The 12,575-nt window shown below is 40.1% G+C and overlaps 1 long non-coding RNA gene across 1 annotated transcript in view; it reads right to left on the reverse strand.

Moving 5' to 3' along the window:
* Positions 1-12,575, reverse strand: part of LOC148127097 (uncharacterized) — a 24,807-nt gene continuing 12,232 nt past the window's right edge. The window contains exons 2-4 of the long non-coding RNA XR_015741927.1: positions 1,557-1,803; positions 914-1,139; positions 1-817 (exon numbers count right to left, since the gene is read on the reverse strand). This is a non-coding gene — a long non-coding RNA (uncharacterized LOC148127097). The remainder of the gene's footprint in view (positions 818-913; positions 1,140-1,556; positions 1,804-12,575) is intronic.

The raw sequence follows: 12,575 nt of genomic DNA on the forward strand, positions 1-12,575 counted from the left end.
TCAAGGGAAAGGAGCCCTGTGTGCAAGCCCAACTCGCATGTCTGCAAAATAAGTCTTTCTGTATGTGGAAGACCACAAAAAGAGACAGTTCGGTGTAGCGGTGAAGATATTAGCCTAGAAACCAGGAGGCTGAGTTCTAATCTAGCCTTGGGTGTGAAAGCTGGCTGGTTGACCTTGGGCCAGTCATTCTCTTTCAACCCAACCCACCTCACAGGGTTGTTGTTGTGGGGGAAAATAGGAGGAGGAAGAAGTATTAGGTATGTTTGCTGTCTTGAATTATTCCTACAGTAATAAAGATAGGATAAAAATCTAATAAATAAATAGTTACACAGTCCCGGACTTCTGCTGGGCAGCTCTTTCAAAAAAAAAAAAAAGAAAAAAATGCAACTGAGAGTTAATTCATATTTTGGCTCAGGAATCTACTCTGTATCTCCATAAAATTTAATTGTATTTGATTATTTATTTATTAAATCTGTTTGCCGCCCATCTTTTTGGGAAGCCTGTGACGTTTCTAAGAGAGAACCATCCTGCCAATTAAGGAATGATATACTAGACCTATATATCAGATGTAGAGACACAGCAGAAAGATCTGATTCCACATTGGAAGGAGACCTGGCCAGAACAATAACTCCCTCAGAGGTGCAGTAGGCAGCCTATTTTGCAGATAGCTAGGTCAGGCCCACAGAAACATTTAAATATTCTGAGGCTATGACCTCCCACGAGAGAACCACAGATCCTATTTCTTTTTTTCATTTCAAACTTCTTTATTGGGATAAATATGTCGACGCGTTGAAAGGAAGGTTCTGAGGTGCTGAATCTGGGCCTTCCCACCCGATAAAAGAAAATGGAAGAGCATAGATTATTATGAAATTAAAGCAAGTGATGCTTCAAATTTCTTGGAGGAAAGTAGTACATAGCTAGTCTTACTTGTAAGCATGTGGCAGAGTTCTTTATCTAGAATGCATTGGTCTAAAGTGAGAGGTGCCCTTTCCGCCTATTCAGACGTTGTCCTCTTCGGTGTAATCAATCAATCAATCAGAATAGAACTGGAAGGGACCTTGGAGGTGTTCTAGTCCAGCCCCCTGCTCAAACAGGAGACTCCTTAGTTGTTACTAAGTATATCTCTGGGGACGGTGGATCTGTAAATTAAATTAAATTAGCAATTAAAAAAACCCACTTGTGCTCTGTCTTAACAGTTGCCTGACATGTTTATAATTTCTGAGGAAATTTTCCTTCCAATAGAAGAGAAGAGAAAACTTTCCTTGTCAGCTTCTCTATTGTTTCATATAATCTATTGAGAATCATCTATTGAGTGGTCTTTATGTCTAGCCTTCTACATTTATTGCAAAATAAAAGCAGCTGAATTAAATGGGACTAATTTCCAGTTAAGTTCACAATACTGATTAACTAAGCTTCAGTTCTGTATCCACTATTAAATTTTATTATATATTTATTTCTGAGTAAAATTTCATATTGTACACACCTCTCCAAATTGAAATAAGAGTGGCCCTTATTTTATGAGTACAATAACTCTTACCAGAAGAGGGCGCCCTCACCTGTCAATGTTGGTAAAGATTCTTGTCCCTTCCATTGAACTGGAAGAACTCTATTTCCAGCCTGCCTTCTCAGCTTTGGGCTTTGTGTTATCAATCTTGCACAGGACTCCCAAAATTATATGCTATAAGGACGATCCAAATCTCATCCTTCAAGAGGTTTTGGGGATGTCATCCAAACTTAGGTGTAGTACTAGTTTTCACCAGCAGAGGGCGGGAATCCTCTTTTTTTTCTATCTGACTTGTTGCACTGCAGGACAAATAAAACAAGATAAAAAGAATATTCTGTATTGTGAATTATTGTATGATTATCTTGACAGGATAACCAAGATAACCATACAATAATTCACAATACAGAATATGAAGAAAAACCCAGAAAGTGCACATAAATTTGATGCTGAATCAGAAAGGATGAAAGGTAGGCTATTATTATTTTTTGGCTGGCTTCTCTCTATAATGGTTCCTGAGGCTATTTTAAATAGAGACTTTAACGCTATCATTTTTGAATGCTAGCAGCCAGCGGCTGTCAGATAGCCCAGTGCAAGGCTGCAGCATTTATCAGAAACAGATTTCTGCTCATTGGATCACCAGTTATAATTATTGTAGTACAGTGCATTATTTAGTCATCTCAGACGTTTACTAGACTGTTCCAGGTTAACCCATTTTTTTCAGCTTAAAAAATGAATTTTATATTTTCAAGAATGGGGACCAATCATTGTCATTCTTCAGTTGGCCCACTTAAATGTAATCTGAAATTGTTATGACACTCGTACAAAACCTACATTGGATATTGTCTATGCCACCTTAACATGATATATTTAGCTGAGTGTGTATCTGGAGCATAAGATAGCTTAATATGTATACTCCTTAGACACATTGGGTCATACGGTATGCTGCAGCTGCCAAAACAACCAATGTAATTCTAGGCTGCATCAGCTTGTTGCAGGAAATTACAAGACTCAGACCTTGGAATCCAAAAATAAGTTGGTTTTATTTGCGCAAACAGGTTCAGAGTATTTTAGCGAGAGTCACTTCTGAACAACTTTCTTATTGAACAGCACATGCCTATATGCTTCTTCAGAAGGGGCAAAACACAGACATATAACTTGTCAGTCATTCCTTGGTTACTTTAAACACAGCTTTCCACATCCCCTGTTGCTCGGCTAGGATGGCTGGATGTCACAAACCTATCTTGCTAAACTCCCTAGCTTGTGGTTTTGTTACAAGCGAGACAAGGTATCTTGGCAAATATGACTTTGTGACCGATAGATTATCCTTGTGGTTTGGCATTTCACAGTTCCTTGTTCTTTCTCTTGCTAATACCACATATTTCACTATCTATAAAACTTGTATCGTTATTTCTCTAAAATTAATATATTTTTATGTCCTGCCTTAAACTGAGGGGTAATATCAAGGCCATGTGAGAGGTTAGTGCCACTTTATACTGCTTTGGTAAGTCCACACTTGGACTTGCCTACTGGAATCACATACTGGATTCAGTTTTGGTCACCACAATACAAAAAAGATATTGAGACATTAGGAAAAATGCAGAGAAATGCAATTAAATATGATTAGGGAGCTGGAAGCTAAAATATATGATGAATGGTTGCAGGAACTAAGTATGTGACAGACTAGGACTGCTACAAATAGCAGTTCTCCAATATTTGGAGTATGTGTCAGACTAGGAGTGCTACAAATAGCAGTTCTCCAATATTTGAGGGTTTATTCTAATAGCCAGGTCATTTGAAGAACCACCTCTCTCCAATCACATCTAGCCACCCCATCAGGTCTGCAGGAAAGGTATGTTGCAAAGTCATGTCATCTAATAGGTTCCAGGAAGACAGCTGTTCTTTAGAATATCTTTCCTTTCCTCCCCCGTCAGGTTAGCCCCATCCCAACCACCTTTCTGAAAAAGACCTTAAAACACGGTTTTGCCATCTGATCTGGGGAACTGTTAACACAGAGGTCTCCAAACTTGGCAACCCTAAGCATGGCTGGCTGGAGAATTCTGAGAGTTGAAGTCCACAAGTCTTAAAGTTGCCAAGTTTGGAGAACTCTGTTGAACAAGTGGCTGCATTGCTAAGGGAATGGAACACACTGTCCCCAAGATTTTTAAAAAAAATGATTTTTGTTGTTATATTCATGGTTATTTTGTTGTGTTATTTTTGTGTTTTTAACTTTGTACGCTGGTCAGAGTCACATACGTGAGATGGGAGGCTATATAATTTTTTATATATATAATTCTATATAATTCTCTGAGAAGCACAAAGCCAAAGACACAAGCCTGAAGATGATGAATGAGACATCATCGAAACGTCGCCTAGATACTTCCAATTTTATGCAGGAGAAAACCTGAATAACCAAATATATGTGTGTATGTGTGTGTGTTTTCTTAAGTTTTCGCGGGTACTTACATGTATGGTATTCAGCTTTGTTCGGGTATTTTCCCACATCATTATAGTTGTGCTTTTAAAGTTGTAGCAACGTTTCGGCAGAGTCTCATCTGATGATGGCAGATAAGATTCTGCCAAAACGTTGCTACAACTTTAAAAGCACAACTATAATGACGTGGGAAAATACCCGAACAAAGCTGAATACCATATATACATACATACATACATTCATGAAAGCATGAATAGATGACTCCACCAGACTGTCAATTATTTGGAAGCCTGCACTCACAAACAAAAAAATCTCCACACAAGAAGCCAGGCAAACACCTGGGCACAAACAGACTCCCCCTGATACCTCCAGCTCAAACACACCCCAACCAGGCACCCAGATGAAACTTAGCTTCCTATTAAATGATAGCCGTCCATTTACCCGAAGCCAAGCTGCACTAAAAGCCTCCAATACAGGAAACACAATGTTGCCAGCCAATCAAGACAAAAAAAGCTACAAAACAGACAGAAGATATAAGAAACACCAATCAAGCAGAACACAGCAAACTCCAAGACCAATAAACACAGACCAAGACTCCCAATCAATCAGGATGAAGAAAAAACCATTGTGACTCTGACCATATAAATATATAAATTTATTTATGCAACCAAACTTTGTTTATGAATGCATCACTTATTGTGTGATGTGGGAATTGGTTCAGGCTATTTCCTCACTAGTGATTTGTATCATCTGTAGTGCCATACAACACAACTATTGTTGTGTCAGTTTCGCAGTAATGAAGACACACATTATATTGCCACGAAGGTGATTGGATCACACTCTAAATCACAATTCAGGAAACTGTTTTGTTTAATAAATGATTCACAGATGTGATTTTCCAATGATGCCAAGCCACAATTATGCCATGCATATTGCATAAACTCAGTCAATTCTGGCTTGTTTAAATAAACTCCAATTAAGCAAACCATGTTTTCATCGAACTATCCCCATCAACTTCAGCTGCTTTTCTATCACTATTATTTTATTTACAACTTCGTTTCTAGCACCCCACCTGTTTAAACAAACCTGCTGCTGAAGCATTCTGCAAAAGTTTATACCTTCTTTTTGACCTTCGATTTGGCCCGCAAAAGTGTTACTCTGATGGGATTTCGATAACATCTTTTCTTCATTATTTTGTATTCCTGTGGTGAAAAATCCCTTTGCTGGTGAATATATGATCTTGTCTAGTAAATAAAACTAAGCATTTATTTGGCAGTGCACATTAGCTCCTCTGCCAGACACTTGAATGACTTAAGAAAGGGAGTAAACGCCTTAGATGGTTGGGAACAGGGAGAGGACTGCTGCATTCCTGCTCTTTTCCAGACTATCTGAAGGCTGCAAGATGGATCCAACGTGGCACTTCTTTGTTCTGCTGGGCCAGATGTCTTTCTTCCCTCACGCAGATCTGCCCCACTTCATCTGGGGAGAGATGCCAGAGGCATATGCGAACAACCATGCTTGCAGCTGCATCTCACCTGTGGGGTTGGCAAGTGCCCTATGGGTTCCTGGCAGTATGTCTTGAGCTAGTCTGCAACCACACAAAGATGCTGAAGCTTGGGAAGATGCCAACACCTGGTTGGAGGATTATTTGGCCTCATTATATACCAGCTGCCTTGCCAGGAAAAGGATGTATTGGGCCTATCATTTGGACTGCGGGAACAATGGAAAACAGGCAAGAAGCACAGATGGCCCATTGCCAGTCTCTCGTTTTTCACATTCATACCAGCAAACGATTCAAGCCAGCCTGAAAGTACAGGTAGATCCAATCCAGACCAGACTAAGATGTTCCAGATTCAGCCTGGTCCAATATTTGAGCATAAGAAGGTCCAGTTCAGTCTTGTGATGATTTTTTTCCATCTTAACTTGGAAGTACTGAGGATTGAGCTTGGAATGTCTGCCTGGAAAGCAGAGGCTTTGTCATTGTTCTTATGGTCCTTTTTGCCTTTTTAGGCTGGAGGTTTTCCTTCCATCTTTGGATTAAAATTTGTGGCTGGACTCCCCCCGTTGAAAAGGCGGCTTTTCCCGCATGCACTGAGGTGGCACTGACTTACTGCCTTTGGGATAGTATCCTTACTTAGAATGGGAATTGATCTCTGGTTCTCATTTCTAAACTGTGAAAGGATTGCCTAATTTATGACTTATTTATGTTCGGTTCTTAGTATGGGCAATTCAATTGTGTTTCACATTAGCTTGCCCTAATGTGTATCAGAAGCATCAGTGGCTGCTGCTGTCTTCCAGATGTTTTCTACTGCAGCTTCCATTTCCTTGTCATTTGTTGGGGCTGATGAGAACTGCAGTCTTAAATACCCAGCACCTCCATCTCTCAGCATTAAAAATTCCCAAAATGTATGTATTTGGGAAGCATTCCATAGTCCTATAACTTATCCTCAAAAAGTAATGGCTGTTACTCACTCCTTCATTTTGGTCTCCATGTGTAACCATCATTGAATGAGAGGAAACTGAGCAAGTGGCTGGAAGAACTACGTCCTGAAGGCTCCTAAGTCCTATCACTTCTGCTCCAGTGACTATCATGTATTGTTGGTATTTAGCACAAACTTTAGGCTCTATAAACCTTGCTCTGTATGAGATGGCTAAAAACAATATGCCAGAGAATGAAACAGTGTGTGAAACATGCTTAGGACTTCTCAATCACTCTGCCTCCATTTGCAAATCTTATTCTACTTATGAGGTTTATTAAACACTAGACTTGATTATATAAAGCTGCTACATAAAATCCACCCAATTCTCTATTACAATATCAGCGGCTGAATAAAAGGAAAAAGAAGAGATTCCCAGGGTTTATATGACTTTTCCAACTGGGGAACAAATTCATCTTCAGGTGTGAGAGCCATTCACTTAACTCTAATTGCTTTAGACTAGGAGTGGCAACTTTCCTAGCTGGGATCTGCCATTTAAAAGAGATTGTTGGAATGCAGGATAATATGGACAGAACTGAACTGAATAAGCTATTGGCAGAGGCTCTTGAGTTAGGAACACTTAGCAGTACTTAGTTACTTGTTCACCATCACTCAGACCACCCACCAGGGCTGAAGTGCTGTGTTGCCAACATGATTTCAAGTTGCTGTAAAGGCTACATGTTTTCAAGGAATTGGTATTGGTTGGCTTTTTTGTTTTAGTTTGGAGTGTACTATTCACCAGTAGTATCAACTCTGTATCATTATTATATGTATAGCTTTACACAAATAAAGAAAACAGGTCTTTGCCCTGAGAAGTTTATAATCTGGCATCTAGCCCAACGTCAATGGTGGCTAGGGTAATTTTCTATTCATTTCCAAATTGATAAACAAGCAGGAATCCCATTCCTACCTCAAATCTTCTCGTGCATGTTTCTTGGCCAGATCCACGTGTACACAAGGAGGCAAAAGATCTATTGATTTCAGCCCAAGAATAGATATTTCAGGCCAATGTATTTACAGGCTCCTTATGGAAGAGGCAGAGGTCCTTTTGGGGTCAAGGGTAATTTTGAGAGCATTTCATGAGCATCCTCTTAACATGCTGCAATGGAGAATTTACTCTCATAAAATGGTGGGCAGGGTGAGCCTATCAAAACAGGCTCATACTCCATAAGATGAATGAGCATCTCAACGTATCTTTGACCATTTCAGTGAGTACAGGTAATCCTTGACTTACGACTGGTTTCTTAGTGATCATTCTGACCTACATGAAAAAGGCAATTTATGACTTGGATCTGAAGTTAGTCATCTCCTGACTGCACTTTGAGCACTTGGCAATGCAGTCACAATTGTAGCTGTTTGCAGCATCCCACTGTCACGTGATTGTGTTTTCCTTACTTCCATTTTATCATAAAACCATGCCAGGGTGAACGCTGGGTTTATTTAACAACCACAGAATTCACTCTTACAAGCACCGTGTTCATTTAATGACAGTAGCTCCATTACCGTAACTCAAGGACTATCTGTAGTACCTTAATAGGATTCAAAGGCATACGTTCTAAATAAAGAAGATGTAAGGTCAGTGTATTTTCCTCTTTGAAATTATATGAAGCATTATAAGAGCCTGAGGGAACCCCAAGGGAACTTTCTGGATGGCCTGTTACTGCTGGGGGGACATGATATTGTGTATTCCTTGCAGACCTGAAGAAGAACCAAGAGGCTACACGTCAGAGATTTCCCAACAAAGCAAGTTTAAAACGGGGTGGAGAAGCGAGAGTTTCAAGTATATAGATTAGCAAGGAGAAAGAGGAATCTTTTTGACAAGCAGGAAATCTCTAAATAAGGCTGAAGCCAATTATTCTCCTAGCAAAAGTGGATAGAAAGTAGACATTTCAAATAGGCCTCAGATTACGAAAGCAATACAGGTTACTGACAGGAAGTTATTCATACGAAAAGCCTAGCAAATTTTGCTGAGTTGTTAGATTGTTTCCATGCAAAGCTCCCCATAGATCTGCCTCTGAAGGATCCTCTATTTGAATTTTTAAAAAGTATTTTTCTTGTTGTAATCCTCTGTGATTGGTACTTGGATGAGTATAGGAAGATAGGGGCAACGAACTTATCCAGGATTTAGGAACAGAGAAAATTTTATTCAGTTTGGAGAAAATTTACTAGCATAAGTTGGTCTACCTCAGCTGCTGAGCCATGAAACACAGAAATGCTGTTCTTACTTTTATTTTTTGAATTATGAATAATTGCTTATTGTACCCTATGACTATCATTAAGTGTTGTACCTTACGATTCTTTAGTCTTGACGAATGTATCTTTTATTTTATGTATACTGTATACTCTAACCACACTTGGCCAATAAAGAATTCTATTCTATTTTATTATAAAAGTTCTAAGGAATAATGGTGATGGTTTCCTCTGATATCAAACCCCACTCCCACTTCTCAACATGAAATAGAAGTGACAGAAGTGGCAGGTGTTTAGGAAGGAGGAAAAAAACCCTTTTCAAGTGGCCCAAGTGACAGATTTCAGGCACAGAAGCCTTTTGCATTGGTAACGTGTCTTCTGACCACTTCTGCACGTGGATTTAGTGTTCTTCTGAAAAAGTGTTAGACTCTTATTGAGAAATAGCCCAACTAACATTTCACAGGTACAGAAACCCTTGTGAGAAGCATTCTGGATCGTGGTTTACCCTGCACCCTTCCTGTTGCTCTGTCAAATGGATTAACAGGCACAGAAAAAAGGCACAGGGTGAAATAGGAGGAAATTGTTTTATGGGCAAACTGCATCCTTGACTAGCACTGCAAAGGAAGGTGATTCTGGTTCCAAGTGGCTAAAGAAGGCAGCACCCAGAGGTAGTCCATGGAGTAGGTAAAACAGTGTGTGCAAAATAGTGTGTTTTAAACACCCATTGGTTGTTTTTTCAAAAGAACATTTAATCCATGTTTAAAGAATAGGACAAAATGCCAAGCTTATAATGTATATGAAGATCCTGCATAAGAGGTGCCAGTGTTAAAATGGTTAATTGTAACTTGGTTACAGAGGTACAATAACGAGCCGTTGCTTTTTTTTTTTCCGTTCACTATGAGTTGGATAAAAAAAAATAAGTGTGAGACATGGGAATACCTAATTAAAACAGCCTTCTCCAACCCAATGCCTTCCAGATGTGTGGAGGAAGGCTTAATGAGCTCCTGAATTAAAGGTGGGATATAAATCTAATAAATAAATAAAACTGTCCTAGCTAATGGTTGGTGATAGATCTATCTTCCATAATAAAATCCATGCGTTTGTCATTGGTTTGGTTAGTAGCTGTAGTATCACTTTCTACCAGCAGAGGGTGGGTTCATAGGTCCGAAGATCTGTGATTGAATATTTCTTTACTTGTCCATTTTCTTCACTCTTCCTTCACACCAGGGCCAAGGTTTTGTCATTGGCTGGAATTGCAAATAATTGCAGTAAATAAAATCCTGAGCCCTGCATCAGATGCTGCCTTATATGTTAGCAATAAAAAGAGGCACAGGCATTTTGCAAAGTCAGTTCATTTCAGTTTAGAAATATCAATGCATAGTAAAAAAAAAAAAAGATCTCTTACACTTTCAGGAGCTGCTTTTAGAAATGCATGCAGCGGATAGGAAAAACCTCTAGTTTATGAGCTGTCGTTTGCCCGTCCCATTTAGATCCACAGAGCTCTTTATTTACAACACAGCTGGTGCAGTTAGTGCGCTCAACCTAACTCATCGGTTTGTTTGCGGGACAAAACAGGAAAGTCTGGAAAAAACAATGTGTACCGAATTCTTTGAAGGAAGCGCATAATAAAAACAAGAGAAGAATTTAAGTCCTGCAAAATATCTTTCAGGCCTCCTGAGATGACATCTTGAAACACAAACAACAAATCGTGCGTCAGGAATGGAAAACTGTGTGCCTCCTCTTGCTAATTCTCACCGAGAGAGAGAAGCTATCTTAATAACAAATCAGACTAACGTTAAGTCTATGAAAACTACTTCCCCCCCCCCCTAGAACCTGATACAAAACAGAGGCTTCCTCAGACAATGCAAAACTACGGGACTAGCATTTCCAGAGCACAGGCTGAATGCAGAAATTATACTCCGTGTATCAGTTCTGAACTTGGACCCAGAATCCTTTTGCTCACAAACCTTCTCCTGTTTTCTCCCAAGCTTTCTTCATAACTTCAGCCAATTTCTGGAGGAGAAAAGATCTTCTGTTATTGTGGTTGCTAGACTATTGGAACTCGGAACTCTTGCCAGGGCCCTGGAAATCACCCAAGGAACTAACCAGGCCATTATGATTTATCTCCTGCTGATTTGGTCTTTGTGGTAGCAAAATTCTTCTTCTTCTTTTTTTTTTTTTTATGGGCCAGCGACTGAATAGCTCTACGTGACTTCAGCCAGCCAAGCTATAATCTGCAAAGGAAGCTAAAATAAATCCCTCCCTATTTTTACATGAAAGGGTTATATAATAAATGATTATTATGAATCATTTTAAATATAAATAATCTGCACAATGTAAAATAAAATATAAGCATAATAATGGATAATGAAAATTATAAGTACTCTCAAATCTAAACTCAAAATCCCATTCGTTTAATGAATATGCTGCAGGATAGCAATAGCAATAGCATTTAGGCTTATATACTGCCCCATTGTGCTTTGCAGCACTCTCCGTGTGGTTTACAACGTAGAGGCATTATTCGCATATTCACCCGCAACAATCTGAGCCCTCGTTTTATTGATCTCAGAAGTACGGAAGGCTGAATCAACCCTGAGCTCCCTCAGGATCAAAGTCCAGGCTGTGGGCAGAGTTAGCCTGCAATACTGCACTTTAACCACTGCACTACCACAGGCTCTGGTTCTGCATTTAGATTATTCTTGTGCACATGAAGATGGAGATAATGTTCTGGCTCTGGGAGAAAATATTTAATTCTTGTTGGACACTGTGCAGGAATGATAGAGCTAATTGGGATAGTAGTTTAGGTGCTGGCCTAGAGATGATGAGTTCTAGTCCTGCCTTAGCCCTGAAGGCCACCTGGGTGACTTTGGGCCCATTGCTCTCTCAACCAACTCATCTTATAAGGTTGTTGTTGGGAAATAAGGGGCAGGAGTATTAAATAAGTTTGTTACCTTGATTTATATATGAACAAGGTGGGATGAATGACTGTGGCAATAGAAAACAAGGATAGTACTACAAATAATGAGCACCTTTGTGAAACCCCAAAGCATCTGGAGCACTGCTTGAACACCATTGGGCATTGATAGCATCACCATCAGTCAATTGCAAAAGGAAGTTTTACTTGAAAAGCACTTACATCCTACAACAATACTTTTGCCACCATCAAACATCAACATCTGTCTATCCCAGGTCCTTGGGAAGGGCTTGATGGGTGGGCATAAATGCCAAAGCCAGTCTAAACATCTGGCTGACATTGGGACCAACCATGATGATGGTGATCAGAGGTGGCATTCAGCAGGTTCTGACCAATTCTGGAGAACCGGTAGCGGAAATTTTGAGTAATTCGGAGAACCGGCAAATACCACCTCTGACTGGAGATGTTACAGTATCCTTCCCCTGCCACACCCACCAAGCCAAGCCCACAGAACCGTTAATAAAAAAAATTGAATCCCACCACTGATGGTTATGTAGTCATGCTCCCTTATGAGAATCCCTTTGCATTTTCCAACATCAAACAGCAGGGGGCAGCGAGTTGCTGGATAAACAGGGGTCATTCTGAGATAGCTAAGCAACCGCTGTTTACAACACACACACACACACACACACACGCACACACACACGAAGTCCCAGAAATATGTTTGCCCTGCACTTTAAATGGTGTCATCCCAATATCACAACCATGCTGAGTGCTCCACCTCATGAGACAGCAGGTGCGCTTCAGCAGGTGACCTGCAAGAGAGCCCCAAACCCAGCAGCTCCCCAATGCATTCTCCTCAGCCTCACTTGGGTGCTGTTTATTTTTGTGGCGAGTTGCATGAGAATCCAGTTACTGGGAGGAGTTGCTGGGAGGGAGTTTAAGGGTTGCACTTCGAGGGCTTCCCAGCGACAGAGAGGTGCAGAAGAGGCAGGAATTCCCTCTACCCCAGCCAAACCCCGAAATTTTGCCACCGAATGTTGGAGAATGTAACATTTG

Source organism: Pseudonaja textilis, chromosome 2 (assembly GCF_049901715.1).
Source record: "Pseudonaja textilis isolate UNSWEBS1 chromosome 2, rPseTex1.2, whole genome shotgun sequence".
Classification (NCBI taxonomy): Eukaryota; Metazoa; Chordata; class Lepidosauria; order Squamata; family Elapidae; genus Pseudonaja; species Pseudonaja textilis.